We start from the raw sequence: 16,573 nt of genomic DNA, 5'->3' as shown, positions 1-16,573 counted from the left end.
TCAGAGAGACAGCATGAAGAAACAGGCCCTTCGGCCCATCGAGTCCGTGCCGACCATTGAACTCCCGTTCACACCAGTTCTATGTTACCCCACTTGTCGACACACACTGGGGGACAGTTTTATGGAGGCCAATTAACCTACAAACCTGCACGTCTTTGGGATGTGGGAGGAGACCGGAGCACCTGGACGAAACCCGCGCGGTCATAGGGAGAACGTGCTGACTCCACACAGACAGCATCCGAGGTCAGGATCGAACCGAGGTCTCTGGCGCTGCGTGGCAGCGGCTCTACCTGCTGAGCCACTGTTCCACCCTCCTTCACTCCAAGTCCCAGCCTACCCAACTTCTCCCTCGAGCTCAAGCCCTCGGGTCCTGACAACATCTTCGGGAAGTCTTTTCTGCATCCTTCCCAGATTGACAGCACCTTCCCTGTAACAGGGTGACCAGAACTGAACGCAATACTCTAAATGTGGCCTCAGCAATGTCTTGTACAACTGTAACCTCTGCAGTTGTACAGGGCCCCAGTGAGACCGCACCTGGAGTACTGTGTGCAGTTTTGGTCTACAAATTTGAGGAAGGATATTCTTACTATTGAGGGCGTGCAGCGTAGGTTTACTAGGTTAATTCCCGGAATAGCGGGACTGTCATATGTTGAAAGACTGGAGCGTCTAGGCTTGTATAAACTGGAATTTAGAAGGATGAGAGGGGATCTTATCGAAACGTATAAGATTATTAAGGGGTTGGACAGGAAACATGTCCCCAATGTTGGGGGAGTCCAGAACAAGGGGCCACAGTTTAAGAATAAGGGGTAGGCCATTTATAACTGAGATGAGGAAAAACTTTTTCAGTCAGAGAGTTGTAAATCTGTGGAATTTCTGCCATAGAAGGCAGTGGAGGCCAATTCTCTGAATGCATTCAAGAGAGAGCTAGATAGAGCTCTTAAGGATAGCGGAGTCAGGGGGTATGGGGAGAAGGCAGGAACGGGGTACTGATTGAGAATGATCAGCCATGATCACATTGAATGGCGGTGCTGGCTCGAAGGGCCGAATGGCCTCCTCCTGCACCTATTATCGATTGTCTATTGTAACGTAACCTCCCAACTTCCATATTCAATACTCTTGAAAGATGAAGGCCAACGTGCTGAACATGATGTCAAGATAATCACATGTGGAGAAAGGAATTGCGGTTGTTGGTTTAAACCAAAGACAGACACAAAACACTGAAGTAACTCAGCGGGACAGGCAGCATCTCTGGAGAGAAGGAACGGGTGACGTTTCGGGTGGAGACCCTTCTTCAGACTGACCAAACCTGACCTCTCACTAGCAAAGGTATTTACTTTGTCCATTTCCGGTAGAGCTGCTGCCTCACAGCGCCAGAGACCCAAGATCGATCCCGACTACGGGTGCTGTCTGTACGGAGTTTGTACGTTCTCCCCGTGACCTGCGTGGGTTTTCTCCGTGATCTTCCACGCCCCAAAGGCCATATAACAACTACAGCACGGAAACAGGCCCGTTCGGCCCTACCAGTCCACGCAGACGTACAGGTTTGTAGGTTAGTTGGCTCGGTATAATTGTATAAATGTTAAAAAACTATCCCTAGCGTGTGTTGGATGGTGTTAATGTGTGGGGATCGCTGGTCGGCGCGGACCCGGTGGGCCGAAGGGCCCTGTTTTCTTCCGCGCTGTATCTCCAAAACTAAACTAAAACCTGCAACTTGGTCCGAAGAAGGGTCTCGACCCGAAACGTCACCCGTTCCTTCCTGCCCTCCAGAGATGCTGCCTGTCCCGCTGAGTTACTCCAGCATTTTGTGTCCATCAAGATAATCACATCTCCTGCGTCAGCATTTATTCTGCGGCCTGAATATCCATGTGCAATCCAAAAGCCGTTGTATAATAGACATAGACTTGCTTGATCAAAGGGCCCGTTTCCTTGCTGTGTGAATGTTTAAATCTGTATCTCTGACATGCATTAAGTGAAGCAGAGGTGAAAAAAAAATTGCTATCTAGATTTCTGATGACCAATTGCCCTGTTCAAGTGTTTCACTACAACTGCACCTCATGACTCACTGAACCAAAGCTGATGGAGAGATTTTTAGTGGCCATATGGTACATCAGTTGTAAACCGCCATCGATTAATAAATTGTCTCAGTTCAGTTTTCCTCTCTCGCTTGTGAGCAAAATGCAATTTAACTGCAGGATTGTGTGGGAAGGAACTGCAGATGCTGGTTTAAACCGAAGAGTTTAGGGTTGCCAACTGTCCCATATTAGCCGGGACATCCCGTATTTTGGGCTAAATTAGTTTGTCCCCGTACGGGACCGCCATTGTCCTGAATTAGCAGGGTTGCCAACTTCCTCACTCCCAAATAAGAGACAAAGGGTGACGTCGCCGCCCCGCGCCCCACGTGACCTCACCCAGCCAGCGGCCATGTGCCCCCGGCCCGGGATGGCCGCCATTGGTAGAGCGGGAGCACGTGGACGCTGGCTGGGTGAGAAGGCAGGAGGCAAGAGGTGGGAACATCTTCACCACATCCACTCCATCCAAACCTTTCTAATCACCTATTGTCTATTGTCTCTGCACCTATTGTCTATTGTCTATTGCCAATTGACCTACGTACCTATACGTCTTTTGGAGTGTGGGAGGAAACCGAAGATCTCGGAGAAGAACCAACGCAGGTCATGGGGAGAACGTACAAACTCCGCACAGACAGCGTCCGTAGTCGGGATGGAACCCGGGTCTCCGGCGCTGCATTCGCTGTAAGGCAGTAACTCTACCGCTGCGCCACATGTCCTGTTTTACAACAGACGAGAGTGTGTATACTTGCAAAGCACTTCAGATAATGTGTGAGCGGGGAGATTTCGGAAGCTTGGATTGTTCTTAGAGATACAAAGGTGTGTGTGGCATGTCCTACCAATGAAACTCAAAGCGATAGAGGGGGGGTTGAGAAGTCCCCACAAGAGAAGTATAATCCACCTGTATTCAATGATTTAATGATACTTTATAGGCACAAAAAGCTGGAGTAACTCAGCGGGTCAAGCCAAGTCTCTGCAGGGAAAGGAATAGGTGACGTTTCGGGTCGAGACCCTTCTTCGGTTTAGTTTATTGTCACCTGCACCGAGGCACAGTGAAAAGCTTTTGTTGCGTGCTAACCGGTCAGCAGAAAGACAATACATGATTACAATTGAGCCATTTACAGTGTACAGACACACATGGGGTAAGCCATTTAGAACGGAGATGAGGAAATACTTTTTCAGTCAGGGAGTTGTGAATCTGTGGAATTCTCTGCCTCAGAAGGCAGTGGAGGCCAATTCTCTGAATACATTCAAGAGGGAGCTAGATAGAGCTCTTAAGGATAGCGGAGTCAGGGGGTATGGGGAGAAGGCAGGAACGGGGTACTGATTGAGAATGATCAGCCATGATCACATTGAATGGCGATGCTGGCTCGAAGGACTTGATTGGACTTTGCTGGCTTTTCTTTGCACTAAACGTTATTCCCTTATAGACAATAGGTGCAGGAGTAGGTGCAGTAATGGCCTACTCCTGCACCTATTGTCTATTGTCTATAAGGGAATAACGTTCAGTGCAAGGTAAAGCCAGCAAAGTCCAATCAAGGATAGTCTGAGGGTCACCAATGAGGTAGATGGTAGTTCAGCACTGCTCTCTGGTTGTGGTAGGATGGTTCAGTTGCCTGATAACAGCCGGGAAGAAACTGTCCCTGAATCTGGAGGTGTGCGTTTTCACACTTCTGCACCTTTTCCCCGATGGGAGAGGGGAGAAGAGGGAATGACCGGGGTGCGACTGGTCCTTGATTATGCTGCTGGCCTTGCCGAGGCAGCGTGAGGTGTAGATGGAGTCAATGGAAGGGAGGTCGGTTTGTGCGATGGTCTGGGCTGCGTCCACAATTCGCTGCGATTTCTTGCGGCCTTGGGTGGAGCAGTCCCCCAAACCGAGCTGTGATGCGTCCCGATATGATGCTTCCTGTGGCGCATCTGTAGAAGTTGGTGAGAGTTGTAGGGGGGACGTGCCGAACTTCCTAAGCCTTCTAAGGAAGTAGGGGCGTTGTTGGGTTTCGGTCTGAAGGAGGGACTCGATGGGCCGAAGGGCCTGTTTCCGCGTTGTTTCTCGAAACTAAACTAGACATAACTTTATTACGCTAGTGAGCGCGGGAGAGTCACTGCAAATATGGTCACATCCTCGCTGCCATCCCACTCAAATTATTTTGTGCACCGGCAGTAGACAATAGACAATAGACAATAGGTGCAGGACTCTCTTAAGGATAGCGGAGTCAGGGGGTATGGGGAGAAGGCAGGAACGGGGTACTGATTGAGAATGATCAGCCATGATCACATTGAATGGCGGTGCTGGCTCGTAGGGCCGAATGGCCTACTCCTGCGCCTATTGTCTATTGTCTATTGTCCATAAACCAATTCCTTCTATCCAGAGATGCTGCCTGACCCGCTGAGTTACTCCAGCATTTTCATAAGTTACAAGGAATAGGAGTAGAATTAGGCCCTTCGGCCCATCAAGTCTGCTCCGCCATTCAATCAGGGCCGGTCTATCTCCCGTTGAGTTACTCCAGCATTTAGTGTCTATCTTCGGCGTGAGAGGAAAGGTCCCGTTTGTAGTGCTCGGAGAGCTAACGCCGACACGATGGGCCGAATGGCCTGCTGCGTGAAGCTCCCGGTCTTGCCATCTTATCGTCATTGCCGTGGCATTTCAATTTCTAATCAAAGAAAAACCGAACAAGCTACAACTTTGGGCAAATACTCCCAAAGCAGCCTAATGCAGAGACTCCACAAGGAACTAATTAGAGCTCAAAGTTAATCAGATTACTGAGGCTCACACAACCAGCCGCGCTGGAGCTAATACACTGTCGTTTCCTAGAGTAATGTTTGATAACACACTGCATCCACACAATAATTATTTCCCTCACACAGCGTCACAGATGCAGTTGAATAATTTATGCTTGTCAGAACGCGAGCTGGTTTAGTTTAGAAGCATTGAAACGTGGCAAAATAGGAGCAGGAGTAGGCCATTCGGCCCTTCGAGCCAACACCGCCATTCAATGTGATCAAGGCCGATCATCCAGAATCAGTACCCCGTTCCTGCTTTCTCCCCACATCCCTTGATTCCGTTAGCCCGAAGAGCTCTATCAAACTCGGTTCAGTTTAGTTTCAGAGATACAGAGAGCGCGGTAAAAGGCCCTTCGGCCCGCCGAGTCCGTGCCGACCAGCGATCCCCCCACGCCTACCGCACACTGGGGACAATTTTACATTTATACCAATGCCAATTAACCGACAAACCTGTCCGTCTTTGGAGCGGGGGAGGAAACCGAAGATCTCGGAGAAGATCCAAGCGCAGGTCACGGGGAGAAGGTGCAAACTCCGTACAGGCAACACCCGTAGACAGGATCGAACCCGGGTCTGTGGCGCTGTAAGGCAGCAACTCTACCGTCGCGCCACCAACCGAAGGGGGACCCTACTCAATGATGCATTTCCAGGCCAACGATGCATTTAGGGTGGCAACACAGGGCGAAGGTGACGGTACTCAAGGAAAACGTAGAATGGATCATTGTTAGACTTTTGATAAAGTTCCCCACAAGCAGCTCCTGTACGAGCTCAACCTTGTAGGAATAGACGGCAACCTCCTAAAATGGATGGAGATCTTTTTGACAAGGAGGCACCAGCGAGTCCTCTCAGAGGGAGAGACGTACATTGAAACTCCTGTGATATCAGGTGGGCCGCAGGGGACTGTCATGGGTCCATTGCTCCTCCTACTGTATATCAATGACGTTCCAAACGCAGTTTCGTCCAGAGTTCGACTCTCCGCAGATGATGCCATGATTGTTAGAGAGATTAAAACACCAGAAGACAGCTTGTCCCGACAAAAGGCTCTGGATGCTCTCTGAGAGACAATAGACAATAGACAATAGGTGCAGGAGGAGGCCATTCGGCCCTTCGAGCCAGCACCGCCATTCAATGTGATCATGGCTGATCATCCACAATCAGTACCCCGTTCCTACCTTCCCCCCATACCCCCTGACTCCGCTATCCTTAAGAGCTCTATCTAGCTCTCTCTTGAATGCATTCAGAAAATTGGCCTCCACTGCCTTCTGAGGCAGAGAATTCCACAGATTCACAACTCTCTGACTGAAAAAGTTTTTCCTCATCTCAGTTCTAAATGGCCTACCCCTTATTCTTAAACTGTGGCCCCTTGTTCTGGACTTCCCCCAACATTGGGAACATGTTTCCTGCCTCTAACGTGTCCAACCTCTTAATAATCTTATACGTTTCGATAAGATCTCCTCTCATCCTTCTAAATTCCAGTGTATACAAGCCTAGCCGCTCCAGTCGTTCAACATATGATAGTCCCGCCATTCCGGGAATTAACCTAGTGGAGAGTGGGCGAAAAAACCTGGCAGATGTCATTCAATACAACCAAATGTCACACCATGTACGTCTCACGCAGGTCTAAACCACCTTTATTGGAATACAACGTAGGTGGCCATACACTGCCTGCTGTCGACCATCACCCATATCTCGGAGTCCAATTAAGCAAAGATTTAAGTCGGGTGACGCATATTGGTCAAACGTCTAACAAAGCAAATAGAACGCTCGGCCTTCTTAAAAGAAACTTCCACGCATGTAGTACCTGCGTCAAAGAGAAGGCCTACAAGTCCTTGGTCAGGCCTAAATTGGAGTGTTGTGGAGCTGTGTGGGATCCTTTCAACAACAACAACAACAACAACAACAACAACAACAACAACAACAACAACAACAACAACAACAACAACAACAACAACAACAACAACAAGAAGAAGAAGAAGAAGAAGTTCACCCTGGAGAAAGTACAACACCGAGCAGCTCGCTGTGTATGTGATGACTACAAGCGCAAATAGAGCGTGAATAATACGCGGACTTCTCTCGGATGGGATACCCTGGCGCTCCGCAGAATCAGGCTGAGACTTATTGCGATTTACAAGGAGATTCACAAAATCACGCCCTCAAATCTCCCGCCATCCCAGAGCACCAACCGCCATGAAACGAGACAAAATACCGGTACCTACATCATCAACTCGCTGAATTTCAATAAACGTCGCTACCAATATTCCCTTTACCCTAGGACGATAAGGGAATGGAATATAGAAACATAGAAACATGGAAACATAGAAAATAGGTGCAGGAGTAGGCCATTCGGCCCTTCGAGCCTGTACCGCCATTCAATGTGATCATGGCTGATCATCCAACTCAGTATCCCGTACCTGCCTTCTCTCCATACCCCCTGATCCCTTTAGTCACAAGGGCCACATCTAACTCCCCTCTTAAATATAGCCAATGAACTGGCCTCAACCCACCACTCTCCAGGATAAAAAACAAATCTCATCATTCCCCCCCCCCCCCCCTCTTTATTCCTCCAACCAGTTAATTTAATTCGATGCCTTATGCTTTTGAATGCCCAGCGGTGGGAAACAGATATCTGAAGAAGGGTCTCGACCCGAAACGTCACCCATTCCTCTCCAGAGATGCTGCCTGTCCTGCTGAGTTACTCCAGCTCTTTGTGTCCATCAACAGATATCTGAGTTTCGTTTAGTTAAGAGATACAGCACGGAAGTAGGCCCTTGGGCCCACCGAGTCCGCACCTACCAGCGATCACCCCGTACACTAGCACTATCCCACACGCACGCAGAAGGCCGGGGAGGCCAAGTCGATGGACATCTTTAATGCAGAGATAGAATGATTCTTGGTCGGTACGGAGCGTCAGGGGCTAAGGGGAGAAGGTAGGAGAGGGGGGAAAGGAAGATGGATCAGCCACGATCGAATGGCAGAGTAGACTTGATGGGCCGAATGGCCTAAATCTACTCTTATCACTTATGAACTTATGAACTAGGGGCAATTTCACAATTTTCCCAACTTCAATTAACCTACAAATCTGTACGTCTTTGGAGTGTGGGAAGAAACAGAGGCACTCGGAGAAAACCCGCGCAGGTCACGGGGAGAAGGTACAAACTCTGTACAGCCAAGGACCCGTAGTCAGGATCGAACCTGGAACCCTGTCTCTGGTGCTGCAAGGCAGTAGCTCTGCCACTGCGCCACCGTGCCATTGTTCCTATCTTTTAATCCCACAAACATTAAGTGACAAGTAGCGAGGATAAACGAGGGAATTTATGTTTGGAGTAGGAAGATATAGGTGAGGTCATGAGACAACTTCTCATCTTAAGGCTATGCTCTCTACTCTTTGACAATTCCATCCTGGGATAAAGGTTCTGACAAGGGTTGCCAACTTTCCCACTCCCAAATTAAGGGACAAAAGTTGATGTCACCGCCCCGCGCTCCACGTAACCTCACCCAGCCAGCGGTCACGTGCTCCCGCTCCACCAATGGCGGCGCCCGGGCCTCCGGGCCTACAGTGGCCACCGGGCCTACACTGTTCAGGCCTACACTGTCCGGGCCTACAGCGCCCCACCACCCCGGGCCTAATACGGGACAAGGGCAGTCCTGTGCGGGACAAACCAATTTAGCCCAATATTCTTCAGTCTGAAAAAAAGGGTCTCGACCCGAAATGAAGAACGTACAAACTCCGTACAGACAAGGACCCATAGTCAGGATCGAACCCGAGTCTCTGGCGCAGTCAGGCAGCAACTCTACCGCTGTGCCATCGTGCCACTGTTCCATCCCCTCTGTTCTCCAGGTGAAAATAATCCCAGATTACCCTGCTCTCCCTCCCAGTTACACATCTCGGACCCTTGCAGTTCCCTCTTTAATCTCCTCTGCTCCAGCATGGTGGCGCAGCTGTAGAGTTGCTCCTAGACCCGGGTTCGATCCTGACTGCGGGCGCCATCTGTACGGAGTTTGTACGCTCTCCCCCGTGACCTGCGTGGGTTTCCTCCGAGATCTTCGGTTTCCTCCCACACTCCAAAGACGTACAGGTCAATTGGCTTGGTATAAGTGTAAATTGTCCCGAGTGTGTGTAGGATGTAGTGTTAGTGCCCGGGGATAGCAGTCATTGCGGACATGGTGGGCCGAAAGGCCTGTTTCCGCGCTGTATCTCCAAACTAAAACTGCTCCCTCTTCAAAACAATCTTGGCGTGCCTGTAATGCGGAGACCAGAGCTGTAGACAGCCAAATTCAAATGCAGTAGAACCCCCTGCTTTTATATTGATTGCCTCTATGGATAAAGTGAAGCAATCCCCCCCCCCCCTCAGCCCTTTCTAACCATCTTATTGACCTGTCTTGTCCATCTATAGTTTGTGAACATACACTCCTCAGAACAGGTTTTTGGTTCAGGTTTTATTGGCACGGCCTCTGAGAGAATATATTAACTAAGGATGCCATATTGATTAAAGATATTAGTAACTTGATATGTGCAGGAAGTAGGGTTGCCAACTTCCTCACTCCCAAATAAGGGACAAAGGGTGTCGTCACCGCCCCGCGCCCCACGTGACCTCACCCAGCCGGCGGCCACGTGCTCCCGCTCCACCAATGGCGGCCGCCCGGGCCGGGAGGCGGGTTGCTATGCAACCTCTGTTAGGTGTCGCCCAGGCCTACAGTGTCCAGGACTACAGCGGCCCCCGGGCTAGTGTCCGGGCCTACAGTGTCCGGGCTTACAGTGTCCGGGCCTACAGCGCCATCCGGGCCTACAGTGTCCAGGCATACAGTGTCCGGGCTTACACAGTCCGGGCCTACAGTGTCCGGGCCTACGGTGTCCGGGCTTACAGTGTCCGGGCCTACAGTGTCCAGGCCTACAGTGTCCAGGCCTACAGCGCCTAATACGGGACAAGTATGGGACAAACCAATTTAGCCCAAAATACGGGATGTCCCGGCTAATACGGGACAGTTGGCAACCCTAATATGAAGGATCTGCAGATGCTGGTTTAAACCGAAGATGTCTGAAGAAGGGTCAGACCATTCAGCCCACTGAGTCCGTGCCGACCAGTAATCCCCATACACCGGCACTAACCATCCCACACACACTAGCAGACAATTTACAATTTTACCAAAGCCAATTCACCCACACACCTGCACGTCTTTGGAGTGTGGGAGGAAATCGGAGCGCCCAGAGAAAACCCACGCAGGTCACGGGGAGAACGTACAAACTCCGTACAGACAGCGCCCGTAGTCGGGATCGAACCCGAGTCTCTGGCGCTGTGAGGCTGCAACTCTACCGCTGCGCCACCGTGCCGCATCTAACTAGACAATATAACAGTACAGCACAGGAACACAAGCTCCATGAAGAACATTTAGACAGGTATGTGGATAGGACAGGTTGAGAGGGATATGGGCCAAACGCAGGCAGGTGGGACAGATGGGACATGGGAGGGTGTAGATGGGATATGTTGGTCAGTGTGGGCAAGTTGGGCTGAAGTGCCCATTTCCACGCTGTAAGACTCTATGACTCTACGAGGAGTTTGTCGATCGCCAAGGGAACATTGGCATCTCCGTTCTGGGCTCAGAAAGGACCTCGTGCATCAGTGATTTCAGGAGCGCTGCGTCCAAAAGCCAAGAATGTACTCTGTAATCCTGACAGATGCAGATCCCGTGCCAAAAGTAAACAAAAATTGCTGAGATGAGGATTAACGAGGGATTATGATTCCTGTAAACAGATAAAAGGCGGCCAATTTTACAAATGCTGTGCTTTGTGCCAAGGAGAGAGATGAGTGCAGTTCGGGATCTCTGAGGCTGGACGGGTTAAAGCCCCCAGAGAGATGGTACGAAGGAGGACAGACCTAATTAGGGTTGCCAACTTTCTCACTCCCAAATAAGGAACAAAAGGTGACCTCATCCAGCCAGCGGCCACGTGCTCCCGCTCTACCAATGGCGGCCGCACGGGCCAGGAGGTGGGTTGCCACGCAACCTCCATTAGGTTGCCACGGGCCTCCGGGCCTACAGCGTCCGGGCCTACAGTGTCCGGGCCTACAGTGTCCCCCGGGCCTAATGCAGGACAAGGGTGGTCCCATACAGGACAAACCAATTTAGCCCAATATACAGGATGTCCCCAGCTAATATGAGACAGCTGGCAACCCGAGACCTTATGTAGCTGTGGAGGCCAACTCAATGGATATATTTAGGCCAGAGATAGATAGATTCTTGATTAGTACGGATGTCAGGGGTTCTGGGGAGACGGCAGGAGAATGGGGGTTAGTAAGGAGAGATGGATCAGCCGTGATTGATTGGCGGAGTACGCATGATGGGCCAAATGGTCTAATTCTGCTCCTATCACTTTTGAACGTATGAACTTTAGTTTCGTTTAGAGGTACAGGCCCTTCGGCCCACCGGGTCCGCACAGACCAGCGACCCCCGCACACTAGCTCTATCCTACACACGAGTGACAATTTAGTTTAGATTAGTTATGGCAGCACAGTGGTGCAGCGGTAGAGTTGCTGCCTTACAGTGCCAGAGCCCCGGGTTCGATCCCGACTACGGGCGCTGTCTGTACGGAGCTTGTACGTTCTCCCCGTGACCTGCCTGGATTTTCTCCAGTTTCCTCCCACACTCCAAAGACGTACTAGTTTGTAGGTTAATTGGCTTCAGTAAGAATTGCAAATTGTCCCAAGTGTGGGTTGGATAGTGCTAATGTGCAGGGATCACTGGTCAGCGCGGACTAGGTGGGTCTAGGTACACTAGTTTAGTGTAGTTTAGTTTCGAGATACAGCACGGAAACAGGCCCTTCGGCCCACCAAGTCAGCCCCGAACAGGTATTTCCCAGACACTAGGGACAGTTAACAAAAGCCAATTAACCTACAAACCTGCACGTCTTTGGAATGTGTGAGGAAAGCGGAGATCCCGGAGAAAACTTGTGCAGGTTACTGGGAGAACTTACAACCTCCGTACAGACAGCACCCGGAGTCAGGATCGAACTGCGGGTCTCTGGAGCTGTAAGACAGCAACTCTACCTCTGCGCCACAGTTAGGGTTGCCAACTGTCCTGTTTTAGCCGGGACATTTCCTTATGTTGGGCTAAATTGGTTTGTCCCATACGGGACCGCCCTTGTCCCACATTAGGCCCGGGTGGGGGGGGGGGGCTGTAGGCTGGACAGTGTAGGTCCAGACAGTGTAGGCCCGGACACTGTAGGCCCGGGGGCCGCTGTCGGCCCGGATACTGTAGGCCCGGAGGCCCAGGCACCGCCTGACGGAGGTTGCATAGCAACCCGCCTCCCGGCCCGGGCGGCCGCCATTGGTGGAACGGGAGCATGTGGCCACTGGCTGGGTGAGGTCACGTGGGGCGCCCGGTGGTGACGTCATCTTGTCCCTTATTTGGGAGTGAGATAGTTGGCAACCCCTAACCACCGCGCTGCCTAACTTAGAGATAACATTCTGTACCAGAACGTTAAGTGCTTGGAGTGGAAACAAAGACCTGCACAATCTGGTCTGTACCAAAGATATCAACTGCCTTGACTTTTCTACTCCTCTTACCGACTCTAATCTCACCCCCTCTGAACACCAAGTCCTCCACTCACTTCGCAACAAAATATAAAGGCTGTCTGAAGAGCCGTCTCGACCTGAAACGTCATAACGAGAGGATTTCAGTAAAGAAGTCCTTCTGCAGTTGTATAGGGCCCTGGTAAGACCACATCTGGAGTATTGTGGTCTCCTAATTTGAGGAAGGACATCCTTGTAATTGAGGCAGTGCAGCGTAGGTTCACGAGATTGATCCCTGGGATGGCGGGACTGTCATATGAGGAAAGATTGAAAAGAGTAAGCTTGTATTCACTGCAGTTTAGAAGGATGAGAGGGGATCTTATAGAGACGTATAAAATTACAAAAGGACTGGACAAGCCAGATGCAGGAAAAAATTCCCAATGTTGGGGAAGTCCAGAACCAGGGGCCACAGTCTTAGAATAAAGGGGAGGCCATTTAATACTGAGGTGAGAAGGACCTTTTTCACCCAGAGAGTTGTGAATGTGTGGAATTCTCTGCCACAGAGGGCAGTGGAGGCCAAATCACTGGATGAATTTAAGAGAGAGTTAGATAGAGCTCTGGGGCTAGTGGAATCAAGGGATATGGGGAGAAGGCAGGCACGGGTTACTGATTGTGGATGATCAGCCATGATCACAATGAATGGCGGTGCTGGCTCGAAGGGCCGAATGGCCTCCTCCTGCACCTATTTTCTATGTTTTTATGTTTCTATGTTACCTTTCTTTTTACTCCAGCGATGCTGCCTGACCCACTGAGTTACCCCAACACTTTGTATCTATCTTTATTTAACGTCCATCGTACAGAATGAATGGCAATCTTGTGGAAACATGTAACATTCAGGACATTGTTCTAAATATTAAAATGCAAGTCACCAAGAGGGTGTTGAATGTGGAATCCATTGCCGCATAAGGCTGTGGAGGCCAGGGCAATTGGGTGTTTTCAAGGTGGAGATAAATAGATTCTTGATTAGTGCGAGTGTCAGGGGTCACGGCGAGAAGGCGGGAGAATGGGGTTGAGACGGAGGGATAGATCAGCCATTATTGAATGGCGTACTTGATGGGCCAAATGGCCTAATTCTGCTCCGAGAACTCATAAACTAAAGGGAAGACTCACTCATATCATTCAAAAATTATTCACAAAATGCTGGAGTAACTCAGCAGGTCGGGCAGAATCTCAGGAGAGAAGGAATGGGTCTGAAGAAGGGTCTCGACCCGAAACGCCACCCATTCCTTCTCTCCTGAGATGCTGCCTGACCCGCTGAGTTACTCCAGCATTTTGTGAATAATGCAGCTATTTTCTAACATTACTCATCAAAAATTATAGTCGCTATCATGCATAGGTCAAAGGTCAAGCCAACAAAGGCAAGTCTACCTTAAACATTCAGCTAATATTTTGGCCAAGAAGGCTTTCGGCACATTAGTACTCAGATGCTGCTTTAAACCGAAGATGGACTCAAAGTGCTGGAGTAACTCAGCTGGACAGGCAGCATCTCTGGAGAAAAGGAATGGGTGACGCTTCTGGTCGAGAACTTCCTTCTGACTGAAGAAGGGTCTCGACCCGAAACGTCACCCATCCCTTCTCTGCAGAGATGCTGCCTGTCCCGCTGAGTTACTCCAGCACTTTGTATCTGTCTAACGGAGTATAGAAGTTGGGAGGTCATGTTACAGTTGTACAAGACATTGGTGAGGCCACATTTGGAGCATTGTGTTCAGTTTTGGACACCCTGCTATAGGAAAGATGTTGTCAAGCTGGAAAGGGTGCAGAGAAGGTTTACAAGGATGTTTCCAGGACTAGAGGGCCTGAGCTAAAGGGAGAGGTTGAGAATGCTAGGACTCTGTTCCTTGGAGCGCAGGAGGGTGAGGGGTAGGGTTGCCAACTTTCTCACTCCCAACTAAGGGACAAATAAGGCCTAGAGTGTCCGGGCCTACAGTGTCTCGGCCTACAGCGCCCCCTGGGCCTACAGTGTCTGGGCCTAATACGGGACAATTTCGTATAAAATATACGGAATGTCCCGGTTAATACGGGACAGTTGGCAACCCTCGAGAGTGGTGATCTTACAGAGGTGTACATGACTATAGACAATAGACAATAGACAATAGGTGCAGGAATAGGTCATACGGCCCTTCGAGCCAGCACCACCATTCAATGTGATCATGGCTGATCATTCACAATCAGTAACCCATGCCTGCCTTCTCCCCATACCCCCTGACTCCGCTATCCTTAAGAGCTCTATCTAGCTCTCTCTTGAATGCATTCAGAGAATTGGCCTCCACTGCCTTCTGAGGCAGAGAATTCCACAGATTCACAACTCTCTGACTGAAAAGGTTTTTCCTCATCTCCGTTCTAAATGGCCTATCCCTTACTCTTAAACTGTGTGGCCCCTGGTTCTGGACTCCCCCAACATTGGGAACATGTTTCCTGCCTCTAACGTGTCCAACCCCTTAATAATCTTATACGTTTCGATAATATCCCCTCTCATCCTTCTATTTCCAGTGTATAGATTGGGTAAATGCACAGAATCTTTAATTCTGAGTCGAGGAATTGAGAACCAGAGGGCATAGATTTAAGGTGAGGAGGGGACAGATTTATTAGGAAACCAAAGGGGCAACTTATTTACACAATGGGTGGTAGGTGAATGGAATGAGTTGCCGGAGGAGGTAGTTGAGGCAGGTCTAAAAATCACCACGTCTAAAAATCACTTGGATGGGTACATGGATAGGACAGGTTTACTGGGATACTAGACCAAGTGGACCCATTGGGCCCAAACCTCTCCTGCATTGGTGCAGCACCCTCTCCCACAAACATTAAGCGACAAGGATAAACGAAGGAATTTATGTTTGGAGTCAGAAGATGTAGGTGAGGTCATGAGACAACTTCTCACCTTAAGGCTACGCTCTCTACTCTTTGACAATTCCATCCTGGGATAAAGGTTCTGACAAGGGTTGCCAACTTTCTTACTCCCAAATAAGGGACAGAAGGTGATGTCACCGCCCCGCGCTCCACGTGACCTCACCCAGCCAGCGGCCACGTGCTCCCGCTCTACCAACGGTGGCCTCCCCGGCCGGGCAGCGAGTTGCTACGCAATCTCCGTCTGGCAGCGCCCGGACCTCCGGGCCTACAGTGGCCACCGGGCCTACACTGTTCGGGCCTACAGCGTCCGGGCCTACAGCGCCCCACCCCCCCCGGGCCTAATACGGGACAAGGGCAGTCCTGTGCGGGACAAACCAATTTAGCCCAATATTCTTCAGTCTGATAAAAAGGGTCTCGACCCGAAATGTCACCCATTCCTTCTCTCCTGAGATGCTGCCTGACCCGCTGAGTTACTCCAGCATTTTGTGAATAAATACCTTCGATTGGTACCGGCATCTGCAGTTATGTTGCTGCACTAGCCCAATATACGGGATGTCCCGGCTAATACGGGACGTTTGGCATCCCTAACGCGGATGCGATGTGTGGGATTATGTACAGTACATGAGGAAAGGTCTCGGCCCGAAACGTCGCCTACTCCCCTTCTCCTGCCTGACCCGCTGAGTGTCTCCAGCTTTTCGTGTCTATCTACGGTGTAAACCTGCACCTGCAGTTCCCTCTTGCACCCGTTTATCAGAAGCACTGATTTGTGTCGCATGGTTAATGGAGCGTTGTACCTACAAGCACTCAAGGACTGATGCTACGAGCCACTTCAGTGAAAGGCGAGGTGCTCCCCTGCACCTGACCCCTGGCGATCGTACACGCCGTTTCTTTGGATTGGAAAATTACACGTCACTCCGCTATTTAAGAAAGGTGAGAGACAGAGAGAGAAGCCGGGGAATTATAAACCAGTTGGCCTAACATCTGTTGTTTGCAAATTGCTGGAGTCTGTAATTAAGGGCAAAGTAACCGTACACCTTGGAAACTGTCAGCTGATTGGAAGCAGCCAGCGCGGACTTGTTACTGCTAGTTCATGCTTGACAAACCTGATTACATTTGTTCCATTCTCCTCCTGTATCTCTCGTTTCTCGTTCCCCTGACTCTCAGGGGTCTCGACCAGAAACGTCACCTATTCCTTTCCACACAGGTTGTTGTCTGACCCGCTGTGTTAAGAGTCATAGAGTGATACAGCGTGGAAACGGGCCCCTCGGCCCAACTTGCCCACACCGGCCAATAATGTCCCAGCTACGCTAGTCCCAC

General features: G+C 50.3%; 1 protein-coding gene across 2 annotated transcripts in view; it reads right to left on the bottom strand.

Moving 5' to 3' along the window:
- nlgn4xa (neuroligin 4 X-linked a) overlaps nt 1-16,573 on the bottom strand; it is a 191,345-nt gene that overhangs the window by 131,247 nt on the left and 43,525 nt on the right. The gene's annotated exons all lie outside the window — the stretch shown is intronic.

The sequence above is a fragment of the Rhinoraja longicauda genome, chromosome 7 (genome assembly GCF_053455715.1).
Source record: "Rhinoraja longicauda isolate Sanriku21f chromosome 7, sRhiLon1.1, whole genome shotgun sequence".
NCBI classification, from domain to species: Eukaryota; Metazoa; Chordata; class Chondrichthyes; order Rajiformes; family Arhynchobatidae; genus Rhinoraja; species Rhinoraja longicauda.
The sequence above is the reverse complement of the archived record's forward strand: the minus strand, read 5'-3'. Positions and strand labels throughout refer to the sequence as shown.